This window comes from Stegodyphus dumicola, chromosome 2 (genome assembly GCF_044657685.1).
Source record: "Stegodyphus dumicola isolate Sdum_Otavi_A_Nest chromosome 2, ASM4465768v1".
In the NCBI taxonomy this organism is placed as follows: Eukaryota; Metazoa; Arthropoda; class Arachnida; order Araneae; family Eresidae; genus Stegodyphus; species Stegodyphus dumicola.
In genome coordinates this window covers 176,722,114-176,745,980 of record NC_140769.1, presented here as the reverse complement: position 1 = coordinate 176,745,980, position 23,867 = coordinate 176,722,114, and the positions used below count along the sequence as shown (strand labels likewise).

The following is a 23,867-nucleotide window of genomic DNA, read 5'->3' as shown; positions in this document are numbered from 1 at the left end:
CACAGATAAGTCTATAAAAACAAACTTTTAAATGAAATATTTTTAATGAATTTTTTGTGGTATAGATGTCAAAATTTCGAGTTTCAGTTTTTAGAACGAGTAACTTTTTGCTAAATATAACTACAGGCCCTGGGAGAGCGTAAAATATTAGATTACGTAATTTCTGTAAAACTAATTTTCTGAATTTAAAAATGTCAATGTACTTGTCTATGCCCAGAGGTTGCGGTAATAAAGACCGCTATAAGTACCTCTATGGACACCTATACAAAATAGCTGTATATTATATTAAATTTATATAAAATAACTCTTTATTATTTTATGGAATTTTTAGCAAATTTAATGTGATTCATTTTCTGAGACAATATATTTTGTTTTAAATTTTAGAGACCTTTAATCTTAATAGATTATTTACAACTACTACTATGGAATTACTATAGAATTTTAATTCTCTAATCTATTGTGATCGAATTTATATGTTTGAAATATGATATTTATCCTCTTCTTCTTTCAATATTAAAGCAAATTAAGCTTTTCTGCAATTTCTTCAAGCCCAAAATTCTGCCTGGATAGTACTATCTCACCCAACCGACCCAAGTTAAGTACAGAAGCACATTTTGACTTTGTTGTTTGGTTGATTCATAGAACGGTCGATGCATATATAATTCTGCATAAATAATTACACCATTCGGCGATTTAAGAATTTCCTATCACCAAAAGGTTTTTGTTTAATATGCACCACTTTAATTTGGACAAAGAAACATTCTTTGCGTATGTGAGATACTGAATAACTGTGGAGAGTTTCCGTGAACATTACGTAATTTTCTTGATTCATCAACAGACGGTACGTATCGGCTTTCAAAGCTGAATTATAAATCTTGGCGGCCATTTAGTACTATAAAAAGATGCCGGCAATGAACTCATTACTCTAATGAAAAGAGACAAATTGCCATTGACATAAAAGCATTCAACCAGTTCAACGATCAGTATTGAAATGTGGTAGAAAATCATATTTAAATTATAGGGTGTGTCTAAAAAGTCTAACCATTACAGATAGAAACCGCATCTCTGTCAGCATTTAACGTGGGTCTGCATTTTTTAAAATTGCTCTTGTGACCAAGTAACCTTGTTCGAAACAAATTTAGAATCGAATCAGACATAAATAAATAAACAGCAAAGAGCTGCAAAGTGAGCTGTCGTTGCCAAAGGCAAAAAGTAAAACGTGTTTCGATTTCGTATCGACAAGCCATTTCTAGCGAAAGTTGCATAAAGAATGCCATTCCCTTCCCCTCTTTTTCTTTTGTTACATCTCGATCTCGTTTGTTCTGTTTTTGGGTAATCAGCCTCGCCCGTTCTATTGTTGATGTGGCTCAGAAGCCAATAGTATTGAAGTATTTCTCTTGCTTAAACTCACGATGAAATAATTTTAAAGCTTTGCAAAGTTCGAGCATTTTTTTAACGAATGTGATAATCCCCCAGGCAAAAGGTTAAAATTGCGCATGAATGAGTACGTTTCCCACAAAGATATCTAATTTCGTTTTGAAGTAGTATGGAATATTTATCAATAAATTAATTAAACTAGCAAGACCTTTCTTTTTTTTTTTTTTTTTTTTGCTAAGAATTCATTATTGCATTTTATTTTTATATATAAATCTTACGTAGACAGAAACCGCAGTAGATGTTTCTTGGAGTTGATAATTCATCAATTTAAAGAAATAGAGGCATTCGAAATGGAATTTAATAATTCTGTATATAAACACCTTTTTTGAGTTTTTAAACTATCTATCTCTGTAGACACAACACTAGAAGTTTTTGTAAGAAAATTATGTAGATTATGATGCATAATAGCCCAAATATGTAAATCTTTATTTTTTACTGCCATACAACGTATATGCGAGCTGTTGCAATTATTTTCTAATATTAATGATATGTATAAGATGCCTTAAACGAAAGGTTTCTTAAACAATGTTCGCGATCCAAAATGGGGGTCTTAGAAATTCAATTAAATTACGTGACTTTAATGAAATGACATTAGTAAGACTTTTAAGGAAATTCTATTAATCCACATTAACAGCCTGACATCAATGAGATTAACAGCCTGTCATATTAAGCACAAATGAATTTGTAGAGCTACCGTGGAACTCAAAACTTGAACTTTCACCAAAATCTTGATTGAATTCTCTATTAGAGCTAGAACTGAATTTCCTTCCATTTCTGAAATGGTATTTAAATGTTCTTCAGACTTTCAGCTCTACATATTTATGTGAAACGACCTTTTCAACGCTCATTAAATCCAAATGTTTCATTGCCAGGTTTTCATTGTTTCCAACACTGAGAAATGTTGAACGCGCTTTTAAGTCCACAGCAGTGTCAAATATGGCACCAAGATTTAATTTGTTATGCTGCAAAAAGGAGGCACAGCTGCCTCATTAAAATTGTTTTCATTAATTTTTATATACTTCATGCAAATCCTAAAACTACTATTATATATATATATATATATATACTACTTCATATTGCCAAGCCGAAGTCGTCTGAGGACCCGCCATTGAGGAAAAAGTCTTAATTCTATTACGAACATCTGGGATCACGAAAAAATTTCAATGATGGAAAAGATATCGTGAATGAAGAAAGTTTAAAAAGCACTGTTCTAGTGTTTTGTAACCACGCATGGTAATACTGATATAGATACAGATGAAGCTAACGACTCATTTCGAAAACTGAGGACACAAGAATATCGATAAATAAGCTAAAGTACTATAAGAATATTATCTTTTTCCTGAGATTTTCTTTGGAGTACTCCCTCGATTTACATAGTTTTTCTTCAAGTCATGAAATTAATTTTAACTCCCTTCTGGCTGTTCGATTTGTTGAATTTCACTTGTACGTATTCGCGACGATAGTGCAATACTCCATAGAATTTTGTCTTTTCAAAATTCGGTTTAGCTTTTCTTTTATTTAATCTTGAATTTACTTAACGTATTCATCTTTGCTGGAGAAACAAAATGTTGTTCTTTACACCCTTAAATAAAATGTCATCTTTCAGGCAAAATGTTTCGGACGTTTTCAAAACTTGTTCACTTTTTAAGCTATCCAGCAGTTATTAACAGTAATGGATTTTTCAATTAAAAGATTTGAACTTTGACTGGGTAAATCTCATGAAGATATAATAAGAAATAATTCTTTAATTTAAATTAATTCTTAAAGCCAATGATTTTATTATTATTATTATTATTGGTGTTGTTTTTGTTTTTTTTTCGCTTGCGCCATATTATGGTACAAAATAAAACGGTTTTTGAATTACATAGTTTTAATTAAATGCATTAAAAATAAATAATATTTTTGTTATATATCGTAATAAACTTCATCCTGTGCGAATAAAAGTAAAACACATTTGGGACATTAAAAAAACCTTCTTACGTGATAATATCTAAATTACATACAAAAAATGTATTGCGTTCAATCCGTTTAAATTTCACTTCAACAACTCTGATTTCAAATACGCTATTTTTAGTAGCCTTGTGATTATTTTATTATCACTTTTATTGCATGCTCTACAAATCTGAAACACTGTCATTATATATATTTATTTTCTGGGACTTAGTTACTTTATTATAAAGTTTGTATTCTTTCTGACGGTATCTAAATGTTATGAGTATGAATAATATACAACATTTAGAAGTTCTTCTCGACTTCGGAAGCCAACGATTGAACGATCTGTTTGCATAGAGGTTTCGTAATTTTCTTATCTGTAACGGAAACATTAGTCATTTTACTGGAATCTAATATAACCTAGCATAAATTGAAAATGGAATCAAAGGTTTTCTATAGAAAAATCAAATACAGTAAAACAGCAATGATAAAATGATAAATAAAAATGTTTCAAATATTTAGAGGTGTGAAGTTATGTATCCCGTTCAATTGACTTAACATATAAGTAAATAAAAAGTCATCATTACTAAAAAGAATATTAATAAGTAATCATTAAAATTAATATTACTGTAATTATAAGAATGTTAAGATAACCGTCCTTATTTCTATTGTAATTATAATTATAATACTAATTCACTTTGTTCTTCAAAATAATTTTACTACGTTTATTGATATGACAACCGAACGAAGTGTATGCAGCTAAATTTAAAATTCCATTTTACAACCAACAAGTTTAAAAAAAAAAACCTTCTATTTTAAAGGCTATAAAAGTGGAGAAACATTACATATATTCTAACTAAAGTCATATTAAGTTTTATATATTGCTGCTCGTATTCATATTAAACGTTATTGTATATTTTATTTATTACCTTTATTATAGTCATATTAAACTTTATATATTGCTGCTTTGAATTGCTAAACGTTCCTTTCAGATTCAACGTTCCTTTCAATTCATTCTTTAATCTTCCATGCGATTGATGATAAATCAAATCTGTATATTTGTTTCTATTTGGATTCTCCACCTAGTGCAAAACAGTAATTAACAGCATGAATTAAGATAAATCAAGAAAGTTAAGATAAAATTGAAATTCCTTGACGGTTTTTAATACTAGTATTTTGATTAGGGAAACTCATATTCAATTAATATTTTTTTCTGTATCATTAACATGCTGCGAAAAGGTATTTATGTATCATTAACATTCTGTATTTATCTTAAGTAAGAAAATCATACTTAAAATAGAACTGGAAACATTTATTGGCTGAAAAATAAAATTTTAAATTGTGACGTGTACTTCTGTTTAGTTGCTACATTAATACACCTCAGTAATATTTTTCTGTAATTATCATTATAGAAGAACCAAATGTCTTATTATTTTAATTATCATTATAGAAGAACCAAATGTCTTATTTTAATCAGAGAATAACTGAAAATCTAAATAGATAGAAAATATGAATAAAGCTAAATAAAGAATTTTCGGATTTAAAAACTCAGGATTCTTTTTTTTTTCAATTAATATGGAAATGCTTTTCTTAGGCCTTTTTTCGAAAGTTAATAAATTCAGTATTGCAGGAAATATGCATTAACAACTTAACGAATAAAATAAAATAAAAATTCACATTAACTCTTTTTATGCGAGATAAACTTATTATACAACTGATTCTTAATTTTAACAAAAAATGAAGTGTATTACAATGCTTCCATCAGAATGTTGCGGATTCATTAAAATTAGAAGGCTAACATAACCAAAGCAAATTACTTTCTTTGCGCAAATTATCATTTTAGAATGATAACTCATGTTCTGTGAAATTATTCTGTTTTTATAGTATTTGTTGACATATTCTCCTCAGCAGCCGACTCAGCATCAAAATGTAGCAAGTGTTATTATCAATACGCAAAAATGCTGTTACGATAACATTTAAGCTATCCAATGCTATCGAAGCAGCATTTTTGAAAAAAATAATATGGAAATTTTCTGTATTCTGAGTACTGTATTTATTGAAAACGTTTTATAAATTGTAAGAAAATTAATGCTAACTACAGATTTAGGCCGAATAATTGGGAATTTGTAGTGGATGGGGGGACGAAGAAATGCTGTTTTGAAAGATCATTCTGAGGAAAGCTAGTTGACATTCACATTACATATTAGGAAAAATACGAAATAGCCTACTCGGGAAGCCTTTCTATCACGATATGAACTCAGGTCGTGTTATTCAGCAGTCTTATGTTAGCTAACAGTGATTCTCCTAATGTATTTTATTACGATAAATAGTAGCTGATAATAGTAGTTGACTGAATTTTAGGCTTTTATATTAGTGAACCAGTTATTATGAATTGAACTTCTTCTTTCCGTATTACTCACCAAAATGCAAATTAATAGTCTTGTGCTTAAGCCGTGATTCTGGATACTTTAGAATGAATATTTCATGCGACCTCTCCTTACAGTTACTTGCTACTGCCAGCTCTTGCAAAGTTATTCCAGTTTCAGCACTTTGATAACCGACGTTTTAAAATACTCGCCGTAATTATCTTGAGCCAGCTTAGTAGCCTGGGTAAGTCTCAGACTACGTTGCCTACATTGAAATTAGCTTCATCTTATTTTATGTGAAATATCTGCAAAAAGCGGAAGTTCGTCTGTAGCACAAGCAGTGCTTTCTGGCCATTTAAGAATTAAATAAAAATGTTATTTTAACTTTCTTATAACTTCGCCATTTATTTCAGACTAAAGCGATAACTCGCTCTGCAATCTGGTAGACAGAGTCTACATGATATTCATATAAGCTTCTGAACATAGCAGAATCGTGCAGACTGGTAGATTAAACTGAATGACTGATTACTTTAAAGCACACAGTTGTAGCTACCATTAAAAGATGCCTTTTGTGGTGGACATTTTAAAGGAAACTGATTGGTATTCACCTTGCTCATGTGAAAAAAACCGAAGTAGTGATGAGCATTATAGTAAACAGCAGTTGAAATATTCTTAAGTAATTTAAATAAGCCAACTAATTCATAATAAAAAAATAAATAACTGAATATCTCCTAATGTACAGAAAAAAGAAAAAAAAAAAAAAAGAAAAGAAAATATTGTAACTAAAATTTAACTCTGTGGTTAAAATTAATTATGTAAAACCAGCATTACAATTTAAATATTTTGAAAGTTTTAATTTAGCTATGGACAATAAACAAGAATATGAATATCTCGCATAAATGAGAGACCTCTCATTTCTGATCGTATTTATGAATATTATTTTACGTTTTTGTATAAAATGAATAAGTTTCGATGAAGAGTGGAAACAAAATCACTGTTGATTACTGTATTTAAAAAGGCATTGTATCTAGGAACAAATTATTTAGGTTTGTACTTCAAAAGCGATAATTGCGTTATTTAAAAATATCCTGCTAAATTATATCAAATGATAACGGATATATCTATAACCATTGTCAATTGAAAGAAATGAAATATTATTTAGTCTAGAGATAATTCTTATCTGCATTTACAATGAAAAGTTTCAGTTTACCGAGGTGAAAGTTTCGATTTGTAAATGATATGTCAAACAGTTGGCGAATAAAGGGTTTTCTTTCACAGCTGCAGTAGATAGTGAAGTAAACATTTCTGATGAGAACATAGAATTAACGCCAATAATACTAGCCCTAATATAAAACAGTTTCATATGTAAAACAATCCTTGAAGTTTTGATGTGTGTGTGTGTATTGAGAATACGGCAAAGCACACTAGGGCTATCTGCCTAAGGGGAGGGATGCCTTCGTGGAGGACTTTCTAAGGGAAACTGGCTCGTATACACGTTACACATGGGGAAAAGCGCAAAACGCCCATGCAGCCAGCCAGTTCGCGGGATTCGAACCTCGGTCCGAACTACCAGTGTTCAGCGACTTTACCGCTCGGCCGCTGGTGGGCCCCGTATATGAAGGAAACTCAGGTGTCCGTCTGATGTTTCTAAATCGGTAGTGAATTTGTTCAATGACAGTTGCAGATATTCCGAAGGAAACGGTTCTACATCACTCATTTAATAATAAACAAATAGCAAATTCTTACAAAAATAAGAGCAAAAATCAGTTTGATTCACCATAATAAAAGATTGCGATATAAAACTGAAATTACAAAGCTGAAATTTCTAGTTCAGTAAAATTTGTGCAAAACCCTTTGCTCATACGAAAGCTGAAATTGTACATTTTTTATCTCTGAAATTTACGATAGGTATGTATTTTTAATTGATATTATTTTAATACATTTAAAATGTTAAATACCTGGAGTTGACCGTTTTCTCGATATGGTGGATAAACATAAATGTTATACTGTTATAATCGAGGCAAAACCATCCGGACGTTCTATCCATTTGAGAGCAATTTTTTTTTTTTAATTTCACCCTAAACAAACGAACTCATGCAATCAAAACAACTCATGCAATCAAAACATGAACATACTTTTCTTAATTATGAAATATGTTTTGGCGTATTTAGTAAATTAACAGTTAATTCTTTATTAATTGTTAAAATAAATTAAGTCCATATTATATGAGAGTAATTTATTATAAGGAATGCTAAGAAGCATGATTAAGCTGATAGGCGCCACTTTTCAAAGGTAGAGGACAATTTTTTTTGTTGTTCTTTTTTCATATTATTGGCAAATTGGACAGTGAATTTTTCTTCTAACACCTTATTAATTACATTTGTCGCCTTTAAGAAACCGGTTATGTTATTAACATTAAAATACTTCCTCAGCCGCAAGTGACTTTTTCATAACAGTTTCGTTATAATTAACTGTTATAAACTGCGATGTTAAATGACTGAAATAGCTTCATGAATTAAGAAAAAATTTTCTTGTCGGATGCTATTCCATTCGAGAAAGTTTAATCATGTTAATGCATAAAGGAGTGTTTTAAGTGACATAAAAAATGTTCGAAGATCATCGTCTCATTAATTATTAAATTTAACCTTGAACATCATTGTTTTATGGAAAAGATTACAGATGTTTAACAGTTGATAAGCTCTCTTCAGAGTATCTTTCATATTACTTTTATAGATTTAATATTAAAAGAAAAACAGTTTTAAACCAGCTACTGTTCCTAGATTTTAATAGATTAACTTTTTTTTTATTTATTCATAAAATTATAAAACGTTTTCTTATGAAGCTGCAAAGATATATTTAATTTTTCAAAAGAAACTCATCTGTATTTTAATAAACAACAAGATAAAAACTACTATACATTAAACTAGTTTTTTTCTACCCTTTATTCGCGTGAACTCCTTAATACTCTTTATAATGTACGCACTTAATCTTATTGTCCGAATATGGTGCATATCTAAGCATTTCTTTATTTGCTTCGTAAATTTCACTACACTGAAGTTGGGAAAAATATTATCATTAAGTTTTACTACAGTCAGAAATTTTGAAACATAGTACACAACATAAAAACATGTGCAAGTGGCACCTCATACATTTGTTGTCAACTGCTTCTTGAGATATTATCTTTCTTCAAGTAATTGCTTAGCATTTTATTATTTTACTATTATCTATAAATCGCGTCGTTAAGTACACCTTCAATGTAAAGACTTATAATTCAGTAGTGTATTAACTATCGTCACCAAATTCTTGATATAGAGAGTTACTGAATTCTGCTAATGCATAGCAAGGACAATAAGAACTTATAGTACTTAGTTAACTCTGAACGTAGTGAGATAGGATAAGGCAAATATACGCTCAAAATAATTGTTTGTTAGATATGTAAATGTGAAATCTTTTATGTTAGCAGACGTTAGTTTGTGGCAATAAGTGATAACAATTTATGTATTGTATAATAACTTTTCAATGAAATAAAAATGGAGCTGACGCGAGAGCATTGTCGCGTTTTAATTTTCTATGATTTTAAAATGGAGATAAATCAATAAAACGGTTCACTTTCTTCAGTTAGCCCATGGAAAAGAAGCTCTATCTCATTCCAGTGTATGCGTATGGTTTACAGATGCTCGTAGAAGTCGAAATTCTGTCCTAGATGAAGAACATATAGGAAGACTTTGTCGGCTGTACAACCAGAAAATGTATCAGCCATACGAAAAATGTTATTCCTGTACCTAAAAATGATACAGGACAGGAACAAGTGTGTAGGACACCATCTCAGCGCCGTAGGCAAGACGGATATAGCCGGTGGCACACTAACTAGAGGTACGCGTAAAAAATTTATTGAAATTTAAAAAAGAAAAAATTAGTTCCTCATTGGGTCCCCCAAAAATTAACAGAACACCAAAAACAGCCCTGCTCCGAATCAGTAAAGAAACCCTGAAATTACTTAATGATGGTTGACACCATATTATTTCTAAAATCATAACTGGCGATGAAATGTTCATACAGTTTTTTGACGTTCCAAGGCATCAAGAAAGAAAGTATGGGTCTTCAAAAATGACTTCCTAATCAACAATGGTGAAAGACAAACAGCAATGAAAAATGTAATGTAAGCAGCTTTATTTAGAGTACAGGGACTGGACAAAGCCATCAAGTTAAAGGAATTGAAAAGAGTTGAAACAAACTGGTATACTACTGAGTATCTTCTAGAAGTTCTTCAAGGAGTGAATATTAGGGGACTCACGCTTCACTATGATAATGCGTTTTCTCGTTTCAGCAAGAATGATAGCCGAATTTCTTGAACAAAAACACACCAGAAGGCTAGAATATAGACGCTATTCTCCTAAGTTTGCTATATGTGACCTTTTTCTTTTCTAATCTAAACGAAGGTCGTTGTTTTCGTTCTGAAGATCAGAGTGATTAAACTATAAAAACATTAAGACACAATAACACGCCGAATAAATACTGATTCAGAAGTCAAACAACAAAAATCAGCGTTAATTCACAAAATTTTCACAGGACTAGTTTCGATGGTTTTACCGAACCATCATCTTCAGCTGCAAAACCGCAAATGGTATTTTTATGAATGCATATTTTTATAAATTCCAAGAAATGGATAAATTGAAGCATTTAATCTCTGGAATATTCGTTTTTAAAAGTGCATTCATGTTGGAGGAACCTATTTTTAACACTGGTAAGATTTGGTAAGTTTAACTTGTACCATTTACCTGTATCTCAAAAATGTCATTTTTGGAGCCTCTTATAAACCTTTCTTCATTTTTTTCGTAAATCGTGCTATTGTGAAGTAAACATTCGAATTTGCTGTAGTCAGAATTTAAAAATTTTACGCTCTCACATCAGACGAATATCTGTGTATTCATAAAATTTATAAAGATATTATATTTTTTCTACAAAAGAGGCGTTGTATGCCGGTATACTATATATATGTATATATATATATAGAGAGAGAGAGAGTTCAGTACAAGGCGGTTGCAAACTTGGTTTAACTTTGTTGTACTTTGATCGTAGATATTTTCCATCAAGAAAGTAGAAAATTATATGAAAACGGTTTCAGTACTATAGAGAAGGTTTTGTATAACTATAAAATGAAATCATTCAGTGGAAATTTCTATTACTAAATATTTATTGCTTTTTAATAAGCTAAACATATTATCTTCCATAGCATTGTGTGCAATAGCATGTGCAGTTGCAAATTTAATTCAGAATGCTTTTTTTTTTTAAATGAAAACCCTTATTACTAAAATAACGCTTTGCTTTTTCTTTTTGTGCCAAAAATGTTTAAAACGTATCCTCAATTTTCATTTGTAGTAGGCTTTGGAAAGAGAGCTATATCAATACATTCGTCTTGAATACATCCGCTGACTTTTATACGTAAAGATAGGGAATATATTATACTTAATGTGTTAAATCGTAACAGATAAATTACTGATTGGAATTCTTTCTTAAATGTGCACTTTTTCTATTGCACTATTTATGCAGTGAAACTTTAAATTCACAGATCATTTTTACTTTTGTGTAGAAAATGTTTCAATAAGATTTTCTGCGTTTAATGAGAAACTTCTTAATTTGCAGATACATATCTAAGAGAAATGGATTAAGAAAAATTAATCGTAAAATATTAATAAAAAGTTGCCTTTAACCACCTTTTGTAACGAACACTCCATGTGAAGAATGTGCACATTCCTAATTTCCAATATTCCTAATAATAATCATTCACTACGCTGTTTTATGTTGTCTGGAATGACATACATTGGCAAACCCTGCACAAATTTTTATTGCACATTAACAAAATTCACATAGTACACTGCATGATTCAAATGATTGTTATTAATACATTGCTCTAAGATGTTTATACATACCTTCATTTATAATGCCTGATTAGTTATTTGATTTTAAATAAGGCAAAAAAAATGCAAGGTTAGTTTTCTATATTCCTAATGAAGAATAAAAAGCAGTTCCTCTAAGACAAATGCAACATGCTCAGTATATTACGCAGATGTTTCTGAACTCACAATTACATATTGCACGATTGAACACAGTTACATTAGTTTTATTCACATCTTAACATTAATGTAAAATCTTGCGTGTATGGATGCTGAACCCATACATTTAATTTTGTTCTCCAGATTTTTATCCAGAAATGAGTACCAAATTTAGGTTTGCGTAATCTGACTAGCAATTACTATTATTTAGTGTTTCCAAGACCTTAGTTTTGATTTCATTAATAACATATATGAAAGAAAACCCGAAAGGGAAAAAATCATCTCAATTAAATATATAGCCAAAGGAAAAATTTTGACACATTCATGGGCTTTTCGAAAATTATTGGCATCCGCAGTTCTCATTTTTCCGCAGTTCCTTTTTCCTGCAGTTCACAGTTTCTTCTTACACAAATGGGTGTTTTTCTGTGCTGAATTTTTCGCATATATTATTCTAACATTGCATGTTCTCCGGTTTTTCACAGCGGAATGAGTGTTTCGAAACATCTTCCGTGAGTTCATAAAGATGAAATCAGCACCTCAGTAGAATAGCGATACGTTATGTACACAAGTAATATTTTACTGCAATGGGCCATCCCAAGAATACAAGTATAGGATTGACATCGTGACATCATTTAGATCCAGCCTGCTAAGTTGCATGTGTCTGTTGCTACAGCGCTTTTATAATGCTATGCGTAGCATTCTCATGGGAGCCATTATGTTTCTTTTTGTATCTTAACAGATCCTCAAGCACTTCATGCTACAAAATGGATCGAATTATTCCCCATGGTCATTCAAGGTCATTTAGCATGTTGAAGAAAATTTCAGCAAGGCACTATGTTTTTCTATCGGGTAATAATCATATTAACATAGTTGAAATAATAAACTCTTTTGAAGTCCAGACATTCATTGACCTTCAAGACATCAGTGTGTGCATCTTTCCTTAGAACGGACGATGGCCTGTATATTCCAAGGATAAAAAATTGTAGTAAGAGTTGCAAGCCACGAGTTATTACAACACCGTGCTAAATTCCATGCTAGATATCTGTCTCGGATTTATGGACCTGGCGTTTCACTCGGATTCATTTCGGTGAGATTCAATCTTAAACCATAATGAAATCCATGAAATGATATCCATGAATCCAGAACGCAAATATACTATGGAAATACGATAATGTTGTAACAACGTATGCTTCCATTTCTGTCAATCAGGTTACGGATCCGGGATGGGCAAATAAGCACGGACTTACAACAAAGTTACAACATCCTCTGACTTGCAAATCTTTTCAACAGTCTCCCACGACACGGCAAGTAGAGGCTGTGATCCGTTTTATTGGTGTGTTGGCACGTTATTAAACACAGATGTTTCTAATAGTCTGCACTTTCAGTGTGATATTCTGTATTAGCATTAAGTAATGATTATTATTTCAAGAAACAATTTGAATTTTTAATTATTCCTTCTTTAAATATAAAATGTTTTACGCTTATGTAAGCAGCTCTGCATATTCACATTTGTATCAAACTGACAGATAATTTTAGATAATCAACTATCCTACATTAGAAAAAAGAAATAATTCTTACATAACTTCCGTATCTACCTGTCACAACGCGAAAAGACAATCACCCACTAGAACATCTTTTTATTATTCATGGATATAACCGCTAATTATCTCTACCAATCCATTCCAACCAATTGGATATCATTAGCTGAGCTTCACATTTATTGGTCTATTTGAGAGCACTCTTGTTTCAATGACACCAGGAAGTTTGTAACCAATGTGGGAAGGCAATAAAAAAAAAACTGGCAGCCTTTTGACAGCCTTGATCCAGTTTGAATATATTAGCCCATGTAAAATAATTTTCTTTGTTTATGTCTGTAGTTAATATCTTAATTTCCGTTGGCGTATTAATATATAATTGTGTATATGTATATTTAATTTAGGAAGAAAGCAATTTCATATTACAGCTATATTAAGCTCTTTCAGCTATAGCTTTGAACACAATGAGAACCTGCTACTTTATAGATAATCATCTTTGATTAATTATTCATAAATTGATTTTTGTATTTAAAGATAAGATACCGACAACTGTGCTTCGATTGAAAAGCTGTTAATTTTGGAAAAGGCTGTTTTTTCCCTATTAAAAGAAATTATGAAGATGTTATAAACGTGATGCTTCATCTTACGAGGACGTTAAGTGATTGAAGCTAAATTATATAAATTTAAGACAGGAATTTTTTAAGAATACAGAGAATGTTCTGGAAGTACATGGCAGATAGCATAATGATTAAAGCAGATAGCTACGTCATTAAACCATCATTTTAATCTATAGTACATGTCTAGAAAACAATAGCATATAAAGTATCAGAAACGTTTCTTGCGGATATCCAAAATCATCGATACAGCTTGACAAATATTTCCATTACACGAAGTACAAAGGTACAAGGTATCTTTCTCGTAAATAGTCGTTTTCAAAGTTTTATCATTTGCAAAACATAAAATATTAAATATACTTTCAAATTTAACCGGTTTGCAATTATTTACCAAATGGAGCAGCATAAAAGCAATAATTCATTTCGTAATGTTTGAAATCTGTTTTTTGTTTACTTTTAATAACTGATATCATTTAAAATACATGATTGCGTAACATAACCGACAGATTACGTAGTATATATTATGCATTATACGTTCTTTTATTGCTATTGCGTAATATACTCCACAGATAATTTCAAAAATGTTTCTAACGTCATATAAAACAAGCCCTCGCTACGGATATATTTCAGTGCATTTCCTTGTGAATTATTCTTCCATATCCTCAAGCACGCACTCATCATAAAATCGGGACACAGCTTAGAACATTTCTCTAGCAGGATGCTTCATATTACTTAACCCATCCTTCTTGACTCAAATTAACGAAAGTCCTTTGGATTGCGGCGTTTAATTTCTTTTAAAACAAATAAGAAATGACACTAGAATATATTATGAACACAAAATACGTTTTCTTTCTGATGGTATTAGTAATATATTCATGCATAATGAAATCTGTATCTGCGAAAATCTTCCACGGTAGTTATTGTTTGTAGTGATAATTGATTCTCAAACTGTATTTACATACATTGCCCAACCATTCTATCGAGAACCATTATTAGATCCTAGTATACTTTTGAATTCATTATAAGCTTCTCATTTATTACTTTATTACATTAATATTTCATACTTTAGTATCCCAGATCACGATTTCGCCATGGAAACAAAAGAGTGTTGCTTAATCCCACGTATATTGTAGGTAATCTTGGTATACGTTGAAATTCCAGAGAAACCGTGACAGATAATTCCACTCGAAATTTCTAACATTATATTATTTCTCGAAACTACTTTCATCTGAAAACAGTTTATATCTAACAGAATATATTCGTTTTAAATCGCCTGAAGCCACAGTACAATTTAGAATTGTTTACACGACTTTTGCTATGTTATGGGATGTGTCATAGTATTTAGGAAAAGCTTGCAAAGTTCGATTTTCATGCTTCGCTTGTATTAATGGCGCTTCAATTACAGTATTTTCGATAAAATATCGAACATATGACATTAAAAGAGTGCGTACAATCACGATCACCGTCGTCTGTTGGTCTCATAATAAATATGACTACCCATGAATAAAATGTAGAAAGTTCTTCAGAAGGCAGGATGTTCATCATATACAGATTACCTTAAAGTACTTACACTGTTTACGCTTCATCTTATTTCTGAAGCGCTGCCTTCCAAATCTACTACCCTACGTCAGATGGGTATATCTGTCTTTTGGTATCTGAATGATTCTATTCTCTCGAACATAAGATGGCTTTGCGTATCAGATGACTCTCTAATTTTATTGTTTTAATACAAATAAAAGATAAAAAGCTCACATATACAGGGGATGCATAAGTTATACTGGATAACAAATTTAAATTGTAACGTAATTTTATGAAGTAATTGAAAATAATTTATATCGCTATAATCTTTAGCTCAATTTAATTTGTTCTAATTTTTAGGAATGGCAACAAGAAACTAAATAAAGCAATATGTGTTCTTCGCTTAGGAGCAAAGAAATCAACAAAATCTTCTAAGAAAGTTCAGAGGTGATTCCAATTAGATTTAATAAATCTTCACCAACGGAACAATCAATTAAAAAATAACTAAAACCGTTTCCAAAAACCATAAGAGAATAATGTTTTGCATAAGAGAGGTGCAGTTAGTCCAGGCGTCATCGATGAAAATGTTTCCGTCATAAGAGATGTGTTTGTGCTCAATCCCAGCAAATCCATTCGTCAAACCAGCCTACAAATGGAAATTCGGAAATTGCCTGTTCATAAAGTTGTTCATGAAGGGTTCATGAAGCTCGCTGCATATAAGTTTAAGATTTGTCAACAAATCAAAACTAATGATCGAGTCGTTCGTAAGGAATTTTCTGTAGACATTCTTGTCCGTATCAGTAATAATGATCAGTTTCTTCAGAAATTCGTACTCAGAGACGAAGCAACATTTCATGTTTCAGAAGAGGTTAGTCAACATAACTGCAGGATTTGAGGGTCAGAAAACCCGTACTAAATAAAGGAAATTGAGCTAGGTAAAGTAGAGGTTTGGTGCCCACTAATAACATAACAAAATGATACTTCCCTTTTCTAGGAGTGGTCAATTAATTTAAACGCTTACTTTGATATGCTAAGATTTTTTACTGCACCGCAATTAGAAGAAATTCAGCCAAACGTATTTTCCCAACACGTTGGGGTTATTGGATTACACATATTCTTGACTTCCTTAATGAAGCAATCCCAAATCATTGGATTGGTAGACGTGGACAAATTTCCTGACCACCCTGCTTTCCGAACGTCACACCACTCGACTTTGCTGTGGATATCTGAAGAACCGAGTTTATGTTGCAGAGATTCTCAGCATCGAAGAATTAAAAAATAAAATAACCACAGAAATTGCTACTGTGACTCCGTAAATCCTAAATAACGTCTGGAGGGAAATCGAAAACAGATTTAATATTCTCCAAGCAACTAATGCTGATCATACTGAAGTTGATTAATATAAAATTCTTTGAAGTGAGAAATAAAATTCAGTCAGTCTTTTCCCCCTGTCTTTATTAATAAAAAATTATCCTGTCAATAAATTATGGACACCCTGTACTATTATCTCAGATAACTACCATACTTGACTAACGTTATGGCAATTCTAAGGCAGAAGTGTTTCACTTATGACACTAAATTATAACTAGGAATAATAGTTAATAATACATCAAAACAAGCTTTCTTTGAATATTATTCTCTTTAATTTAAAAAAAATTAAGTGGTATTTTTAATCCTATTTCATACCGCTGATAATATGTCAAACTCTTAACAAACAACTTATTGCAAGTAAAAGCGCCGTATTTCTTTTAAGATTCATCGTATTTGTCATATTTGGCTTGTCAGTGTATTTAAGTGCTATACATCGTAAATTATTTGTTATTAATAACAATTTTTAGATTTTCAACTCTCATTGTTGACTTTAATTTTTTCCCTTAGTAAACTAATCAAATTCTAAAGCGGAATATTCAGCTTTGGCGTCATTTAATTGCTATAAGGTTTAATTCATCGTCTCTAAACCTGGTTTAAACCTGGAATCTGGTTTAAAACCTAAACAGTTTGAAATGTATGAAACATTTTGCACATGAAATGATTTAGTTTAATAATGTCTTTCGATGTCACATAAGCATATGCATGCGCATAATATTTGGGTAAAGAACTGTTATAGCAAAGATACGTAAATCTCGAAATACTAATCTTTCTCGGCTGAAATTTTTTCTACCTGTTTAACGCAGGAAATATAAGGATGAAACAAATGTCTTCTTCCTATTTCATTGCAACGTGAAATACTTTTCAAGTTTTCAATAACCTATTTGCCGCAAGGTTAAAATTAATCCTTGCTGGTTTTTTTTTTACAAAATATGGCTGTCAATAGTTTGAAAACGGCAACAAAACTTCTCTTTTAGCAAATCTCGTTTCACGTTGAAAGAAACAACACGAAGACTTAACAATAAGAACTATTTGTGGAATTTGCCGGCTCTGACGTTTTTCCAGCAACAAAACCGGTGCGCTCAAGCGCCACATAGAGGCCTTGAGTTCGGGCGTATCCAAACAATGATCACTTCTCCATTTTTAACTCCTACTAGAACAAAACATCCAAATGAATGGAAAAAAATTCACCGACCGCTTTGCTGAATGCTTATTACCGGGCATAAAAAAGGTAGCACATGGTTAGGCACATGGATTTTGCTAATTTTACCACGTTGGTTGCAACGTGCGTCTCCCACTCACGTGTTATACCTCATGGTAATTTGCCTAAAAAATTTAAATTTCTCATTGCCATCGTAAATAATTTCATTGTTCGTGTCGGCGCTTAACCGAACTTGACCTTCCAAACCGTTAAGTCCAAGAAACATGTGTCAGTTTTTTGAGACAGGTTATATTTAATTACCTTTGCGCATGCGTTTCTCCTCGTGTTTTCACGTAACGGACTTGATATAATTTAAACTTATGCATATCCTGTTGGAGGGGTATTTATTAATACTCTGGAATTCGTGCATCATCTGCGTTAAGATCTTGGCTTGAGATCGTAAGGCGTAGTGTTTGTAGTATACGTCTTGACCTTCCTTTCAGGAATGTTATAGTTACTGAAACTCACGTTGAAATAAACGTGGTATTTGGTGCGTCGTTCTTGTGACATACTTTATGATGAGTTAAGTAATATAATTTACTTGTCTTTTCGGCTGTTAGTGCTTAATTTTAAAAAGAAACGTAATTTCTTCTGATTATTCATTATCAAATTCTATGCTGGTAAGTGTTTTTTTAGGAAAATGTTATTCTTAGGCCAGCTGCAATCTTTGTTATTCTTGTACCGGATATATATATATATATATGCTTTTCGCTTCTGCTATATAATATGGGCCCATATGATATATGTTATATAATATAGGCAGCTTGTATTATTGGTATAATAATAATTATACATCCGTTTACAATTCAATCAATTCTGAATTTTTGTTTGCAATTCATAATTCTTATTGTCAATGAGCACTTCATGTAATTTTTTATTTTTAATTATTAGCTACTAATTTTTAAAACTGTTCTATTTTGCCCCTTTTTATCTTGTTCTTTGTTTTTTATTATGATCCTTTGATCGAAAAAGTATAAACATACTAAAACCATCTTTCATAAGGCAAGGTGATATTGCATAAGTGTGGAGCTCACATGTAGACAAATTTTTGTATTCAAATACCAGTGATGTCCTGTGAAAGTATGCATTCAGCGTCTTCATGTGATGACATATGTTGGATGTTGTTACAGTCTGTGGCCTGTTTTCGCTTATCAAAAAATAGCTGTATTGCTTTAAATCTTTTTCGTAATTTATTGCTTTACGTATTATGGATTTACCTAGTTTTAATTTTTTTATAAGAATGGAAAAAAATAACTTTGGAACAGTAAATTAAGAAAGATAAATCACGTTGCTTTTTAAGCCAATTTCAGTTTTTTAATGGTCAAAACTTGTGGGAAAATTAATTTCAGAAATAACGTTTTCTAATTAAAAATAATATATAACTGATAAATTTTAATGCTTATCGAAAAAGATATTTTTTATTTAAAACAGTCGGTTGCTTTTGCATCAGTTCCTGTTTTGACGCATCATTTAAAAAAAAATGACTTGACTGCTCGTTTCAGCTGAAGATATTTGACAGTGGAATGAATGGTAACATTCTTTATAATTAGACTGGATTTGATGGTTGTTACCTCTTGAATATTAAATGTATTATAATGTCTTGCTATACCTTTAAACGAGGGAGTAAAAGAAAAGAAACTACAAATTGCATGTATATTCTACGATAAAAGAATACTTCGGAAGAGTTTCGCCTGTTTAGTATATCTGAAGTATAAGTAGTCGGAATTAAGTGATACCCTTATGCCTACATTGTTACTCTTATCCCATCCTATGTTGCATGATCTTCTTGTGACGCGCCACACGTCCAGATTGCATAGAGTTTCATTTCACTCATGTTAAAGCATGTCGAATAAGAAAATCATATCTTGGTTATTTTTCGATAACTAACAACAGCGATTTTGATTATGAATTTGTTTTATAAAATTCTAAGCTGTTGAGCTACAAAAATATAGATTTTATTAAAAATGTCATGCTTAAAGAATGAAAAATACTTTACGGTACCTTTAAAATTGTGTACATCTTTCGATACCCTTGAGAGTATTCGCTGCTTTTATTTTATGTTCCAAACGCCAAAATGTTTTAAATAAAATAAATGTTTTCACATCCACATATTATTGTATCATGAACTTTTAAAATTTTTTTAGAGGAGAGGCTTTACTGTTGCTCATTTTAAACTCATCATTTTATTTTTATATATCTGAAAAATAATCACTTTGGGCTACACGTTTTACTTAGTTATTATTATTTATTATATTATCAGAGAATTATTTAACTGCGTAAAATCGATAAAAGAGGTATTGAGTGTTCTGCCAAAATATATTTACTAGAAGATTTGAATTTGATGATGAATGTATCTTATAACGTGTTTTAAGTCAAAAGTTTGAAACTTGATGGCTAAATGTAAATATAAAGTTATGCATGTTAAAATATTTGTAATTAGGCACATAGGTCAAGTTAAGTTTTTATTAAATAGAATAAGGCATGCAAGGGCTATGTGCCTAAAGGGATAGATGCCATCGTGAAGGAATTTTGAAGAAAAACTTACCTTTGAGTGGGTATTAAAAATAATGCATATAATTTTCATTCAAATTATATTTATGCATATTTCTTATGTAAAACTTTCGGGTATATGTTAAATTAGTGTAAATTACTTTACTCGAAAAATATAGTGAATGACCAAAAATTAAAGATTTGCACATACCTGAAATTAAAAATATGAAATATGTATAGGTATTTATGCATGTACTTACAAAAGGCATGTATCTGCCTTTAACAAAATACGTAAATATTTTTTTAATTATTTATAAATCTATTTGAAAGGAAGAATTTATTCATTCATAAACAAGTGAAAGTTACTGTGAAGAAATCTAATTATTAAATATATCTAAATTTATAATGATTATAAATATTATATAAATATATTATAAACTTAGCATTGAATTGTAAACGTAAACTGAAATCCTGTTGACAAATACGTTATAAAACTACTTAAGCAAGAATTGTTCGTACTTTAAAGCAATATGTTGAAAGGTATTGTAAAGCAAATTCTATGAGATGCGTACTTAAGAAAGTATTAAAGACCAGTTTTGGAATACGTATTGTTGAAATTATGGGTAAAAAAATCTGATAAGTATAATTAAAAGAATTATTCCCCTTATATTTTATAACTCAGTTACAAGTTTTAAATAATGTTAAAAAAATCCTTTTTTTATTCCCTTTCAGAAATATTCAGAGAAAGTTAAGTACTATTTAAAATATTTCGCTTTTAAAATAAAAGGTGCTCTAATTTGAAATGGACCGAATAGATCATTAATTATAAATTGACTTATAGTTTTCCATTTAAAAGATGCCTCAGAAGCTAAAATATGTCATATTTGAGAAAGTACTTTAGGAAGAAGCTCCAAAAATAGAAAAGAAATAATGCATAATTTTAATATTAATAATACAATAAAATTTGATCTTAATTTTTGTAATCCTTAACCGAATAAAATCGAATTACCTTAAAATTGTTTTTATAATGTAATTAACGAAAACTTGTGAAAATATTTCATTCAAATTAAAACATTCTGAGCAAACTGTTCTGTTAAAAGTATAGCCTTTAATTCCGTTCAGAATGAAATGTTGTTTAAAAATGTATTCTTTTCATATACTTAGGACTCTGAAGTACTGTAGAAAAAGAAAATATATACATTTATATGTATATTTGCGACGTAATTACAAAATATTTACATCCGATCGTGTCAAAACCTATTGAACTTAATGGTAAATTAATGACCAATGTTTTGGTCACCACGTAGGAATCGCCAGTGTTTCAGAGTAGGATATGGGAAAAACCGGTTAGGACCACTCCATCTTACTTCCTACCTCCATGATTGAATGCAACATTTTATTTAGTTTTATAAACCCAGTGCCCCCCCCCCCATTTTGGAAGCAATAGCAAGAAAGTTTTTTTTCAAATAGCTATAGTTGTTGATAAAAAACTTATGAAGAACAAAAATGTAAGTGTTCCAAATCCTACCCATTGCTTCCAGGTTTGGAATTTACACTCTACTCACACCTCTTACTTCAGACTCATATCAATGGATAAATTCAACGAATGACGAAAATTAAAAGCAAAAATGCCAAAACGCTTGAGACGCATATATGTTCTTAGCATTATACTAACATAAATTTTAATAGATACATTTACATGCAAATGTATTAGACTACGTTTGTGGGTAAATCATTACTAGGGCATTACTGTTCACACAGATTTCACCTCAACCTAAGAGATATTAAATTCGATGTAACTGAACCTGAAAAAATAAATTGTTTTAAAAACTATGCAATTTTGAATAGTTTAATGACTTTTACATTTAATCTAGAAAGAACACAAACCTTTTCATTTCCAAGACAACAAAGCTCTGCATATGATTTGCGTATTGCAGTGGTAAATAAGTGGAAAACACATTTAACCTTAAATCCTCATATAAATGTTTATAACTATTAAAGTTTCTATCTTACAATGCTTGTAAAGCAATAACGTTTTAAATTTCCTGGTTATATTGAATTGAATTAACAATTTGCGCATCTAATCCTTATCCGTATCACGTTATTTAAAATATAGATTCATAAATAAACGTTTTATCTCGTAATGTATCCGCTTTCTAGGTTAAACGATTCAGTGTTTTGTCTTTTATAACAAATAAGAATATCTTAACAAATCATGTCTCGTAACTAAAAGAATTGGTATGCTAAGGGAGTAAAATAAGATGTGTTCAGACTTTAATAAGTTTTAAAAGTTATTACATACCTAGCTTTTGTAATAAATTTTGGGTAAATTTTATATTTAACATTTTGACAACCTTGATGCTTTTATAATTGTAAATATCACGTGGTTAGAATAATAAGTATTGTGTTTGGGATTCCTAAATCTAGATTATAGTTGCAATTGTAATCGTAAATTTATTTCTTGTATAAGTAAGTTTGACCAATATTCCTTTATAAAATCATTTTTTGATTCCTTCATAAAATTTCTTTATTAAATTTTTTGATTCCTTCATAAAAGCCATAGAATTTATGTTTGCTTATTTAATAATTAAAAATTCTAGTTCAGAAAACCATGACGTTTTATGGCACTATCATGAGCAATGATTACATTATACATTTAAATAAAATTTTTCTTTTGAAAAATAATAATCGTTGAAGTAGTAACTGTTTATTTCTTTTTAAATCGTCACTGATTTTGAAAAGTAGGCTAAATGCATTTTGGAAGATTTTTAGTGGTGAATCTCTTCTTCAGGGAATAGTGCAGTGTTAATAAATATTATTAAGGAATTCTATTGCTGGTAAAAAGGTAGTTGTATCAGATCGTCTTCTAAACATTAAACTATGAAGCCTTTTAAATGTAACGCATGCTTAGATTGAATTTATCTATGTTTAAGAACTCATGTCCTGTTAAACAGAGCAGATTATAGAGCTTACAACAGATAATACCACTAAAAAAATTATAGCTTATAAAATATATACTATAGCCTCCGTTGCTTTATTAATTTTTTTAGGTAAAATTATTTGATCCAGTTTTATTGTTAAGAAAAACTTGGGTATTAATATTTAAAGCTATTAAAACCCTTTAAGCGGCAAGCCCGTATATACATATATATATATATATATATATATATATGGCCTAGAATATTTTTTGTGATATCTGTAAGAGCGTATATATACGTGCATATACAAATATGTCAAAGACATTAAAGCAATATATCAGAAGAAAACAAATCCAGGTATGAAATACCAGGGTAGTTTTTACATTAAAATAAAAAAAATAATTTATTCTCATATTAGTTTTGGGAAATATGTGC

General features: G+C 30.5%; 1 protein-coding gene and 1 long non-coding RNA gene across 3 annotated transcripts in view; one reads left to right on the top strand and one right to left on the bottom strand.

The window, feature by feature from the left end:
- Positions 1-23,867, top strand: part of LOC118197290 (uncharacterized) — a 275,863-nt gene that overhangs the window by 176,491 nt on the left and 75,505 nt on the right. The window lies entirely within an intron of this gene.
- LOC118197292 (uncharacterized) overlaps positions 1-23,867 on the bottom strand; it is a 37,608-nt gene that overhangs the window by 11,756 nt on the left and 1,985 nt on the right. The window contains exon 2 of one of the 2 annotated variants that reach the window (XR_004759565.2): positions 4,299-4,451. The exons of the other annotated variant lie outside the window; for it this stretch is intronic. This is a non-coding gene — a long non-coding RNA (uncharacterized LOC118197292). The remainder of the gene's footprint in view (positions 1-4,298; positions 4,452-23,867) is intronic. 2 annotated transcript variants of the gene reach the window in all.